The 3,238-nt window shown below is 42.8% G+C and overlaps 1 long non-coding RNA gene across 1 annotated transcript; it reads right to left on the reverse strand.

Annotated features, from left to right (window-relative positions):
• Nucleotides 1–113: 113 nt before the first annotated feature.
• On the reverse strand, nucleotides 114–3,142 carry LOC105004160. The gene is made up of 3 exons (XR_827187.1): nucleotides 3,108–3,142; nucleotides 2,414–2,481; nucleotides 114–962 (listed from the first exon to the last, which is right to left on the reverse strand). It is a non-coding gene; the product is annotated as an uncharacterized LOC105004160 (long non-coding RNA).
• Nucleotides 3,143–3,238: the final 96 nt, after the last annotated feature.

Raw genomic sequence — 3,238 nt, forward strand, 5'->3', positions numbered from 1 at the left:
AAAAAGTTTAAAGTTTTGGGGAAAAAAGTATACTACCATCTACAAGCCAAGAAGGAAGCCCTTGTTAGAAATGCAATCAGCCAGAACCTTGATCTTAGACTTCCTTCTAGTCTCCAGAACTGTATGAGAACACATTTCTGTTGCTTAAGTCACCCAGTCTATGGTATTGTTATGGTAGCCCAAGCTAAGACCATGGTTATGTAGGAGAATGTACTTGTCCTTGGGAAATGCATGGGGAAGTATCCAGGAACAAGGAGCCATCATGTCTGCAACCTACTATAAAGTGGTTCATAAAAAGGAAATAATGCCTATATATATAAATGTGTATATAGAGAGAGGATGGAGGGAAGGAAGGAGGGAGAATCACAAAGAAAATGTGGTAAAATACTAACAATTGTTGAATTTGGTTGAAGGGCTTATAGGAATTCTCTGTATTATTCACAGAAATTCTCAGTTTGAAGTTATTTCTAAATAAATGGTTTAAAAATTAACTGGTCCTTTGGGGGTATGTGTTCACTAGGAATTTGAGCAGTGTTTTAGACCAATAATATTTATGGAATCTTTCCAATCTGATTAGGCTCACTTTATCAGAGACTATTTCCTTACCTGGGCACAGTATTGGCTCCTTGTTGCCATGCTTCAAAGTTTCCTATCTTACTTCACTCTCTCTGCGGTCCTGCATCTACAGGATAAGCAACTTGTCAACATTCTAAAGATGAGGCGGTTGCAGTTGAAAGTGGCTTGCCTGGGTGACCTTCAACAATGACCCTGGACTGCTTGGAGGGCCACTGAACCGAAATGTATCCAGGGCACTAGAAAGCATTTCCCTGTTTCCTAAAGGTATGAAGCACTGACACATCTCCCTTTTCTTTGTGTGAGACAGAGCACATGCTTCTAGCCATGCTCACCTCGAACATGACAATGATTCCGGACACTTCCTCTTCTTACCTCCTCCCTCCGTCCTGTATAAACAGAAAGACAAGTGTTCTGATCCCAAACCATGCACCACCACAACCACCCTCACTGCCACCATCACACTTGGTCTCCTTTTTGTGGGAAAGCAGAGTCTAGAATCTCCAGTGCCCCGGCCACCTGGCATAGCTGGCTGGGAAAATGGGATGGGCTTAAGGGCTCCTCTGGGAGAACCCTGGGCAGCCCCCAGCAGCAGGCTCAGCCTTGGCCTACATGTTACTGTGAAACCTCTCTGCTGCTGAGGATGTAGTAGTGCTTTCTTCCACTCCCTGAGCTCAGAGGGCCTCTTAGGGCCCATTCTCTGAGGGGTCAGCCAGCCCTGCTACTCTCCCCATACAGTCCAGGAAACCCTGTAGGAAAAGTGTCCTCCAGCCAGTCCCACTTCAGTCCTTCCTGTGTTCCCCATCAACATTTCTCTCAGTGGAATTTACTTCTCCAAATTCTGGCTGAGTTTCCTCCTGCCTGGGCCCTTCCTGCACCCTCTTCTCAGCTTCAGCAAGCACCACCCACCCCCTACCTCCTGCTTCCTCAGGTCCCCACCCTGAGTGGCACCCAAGTGTGAAAAGTACTTTTGAGAAGCCTCTGTGCATTGGCTCTTGGAGCCATTCATTCATCAGTGAGCCAAGCGCTGGATCTTGTGCTGGGTATGAGGGGTCACCCTCTGCCCCTGGGGAGCTGACAAGCTGTACTGGAAGTGTGCCTTGTGTGACACAGTCCCCTCATGTACCAGGAACCCAGTTCTAGCCACTTCCCTGCTAATAGGACCTCTGTCCTTTACCCTGGGACCCAGGTGGGCCCATGGCCCAGTCTCTCCATGCTACAGATGAGGGCAGTGCCCTAGGAGGGTGGCAATGCTGCCCTAGTACCCTTCACCCACAGAGGGCCCATCACTCACCCTGGAATCTTATGAGAGGGAAAAGGAACCTCTATCTTGTTTGGAACAAAGCACTCTGGGGTCTCTTCATTGCAGGAGTTCCACCTCCACCCTAACCCCTCCTTGGTTCCAAGGCTAGCAGCCTCAGGCAACATGGCCCCTTCAGAGCACACTTTTATCTTCTTGGTACCTTGTTGCACTAAACTCAGAAACAACGTAGCGACTAAACAACAACAACAAAGGACATACAGTATAGCACCTAGAGCTATACTCAATAATTTTATAATAATCTGTAAGGGAAAAGAATCTGAAAAAACAGTCACTTTGCTATATACCTCAAACCAGCACAACACTGTAGATCAACTATACTTTGATAAAAACAGTAAATTTCCAATAATGTAAATGTAAATGATGGAGTAATAAGATTAATAATTTAGGATTAAGGGGATGTAATTCTAGAAGTTTTTTTTAAGCTCTCGTAACTAATATTTTGGAAAATGTCTTTTCCCTGATATAGTTTGTTTTATTTATCCTTTATAAACATTTAGTTGGATTTTAATATAGTACCCTTTATGGTGGTATCACCAACTTCTTTCAGCTGGAGATAGCATAGCATAGCGAAAATTGCACAAGCTCTGGCAAAAAAAAGACCAAGAAATTAACATATTCAATTTAAGATATGGTAAAATGAAGAAAGTCACCAAACAATGGGAATTTATAAAAAAAAAAAAAAACATACAGAAAGTCTGTAGCTAAAAATCACAGTAAGTGAAAGTAAGAAATCAACAGAAGGTTTTACTAGGAATAAAACCACCATAAGACCCAGCAATCCCACTTCTAGGCATATACCTCGAGGAAACAAATATTGAAAAAGACACATGTATCCCATTGTTCACTGCAGCACTATTAACAATAGCTAGAACATGGAAGCAACCTAGATGTCCATTGACAGATGAATGGATAAAGAAGTTGTGGTTCATATATACAATGGAAAATTACTCAGCCATAAAAAGGAATACATTTGAGTTAGTTCTGATGAAGTGGATGAACCTAGAACCTATTATACAGAGTGAAGTGAGTCAGAAGAGAAAGATAAATATCATATTCTAATGCATATATACGGAATCTAGAAAAATGGTACTTAAAAATTTATTTACAGGGAAGCAATGGAGAAACAGACATAGAGAATAGACTTATGGACATGGAGAGAAGAGAGGAGAGGGTGAGATGTATGGAAAGAATAACATGTAAATTTAATTACCATATGTAAAATAGACAGCCAACAGGAATTTGCTGTATGACTCAGGAAACTCAAACAGGGGCTCTGTATCAACCTAGAGGGGTAGGATGGGGCAGGAGATGGGAGGGAGGGTCAAAAGGGAGAGGATATAT

The sequence above is a fragment of the Bison bison genome, unplaced genomic scaffold (genome assembly GCF_000754665.1).
Source record: "Bison bison bison isolate TAMUID 2011002044 unplaced genomic scaffold, Bison_UMD1.0 scf7180017857950, whole genome shotgun sequence".
NCBI classification, from domain to species: Eukaryota; Metazoa; Chordata; class Mammalia; order Artiodactyla; family Bovidae; genus Bison; species Bison bison.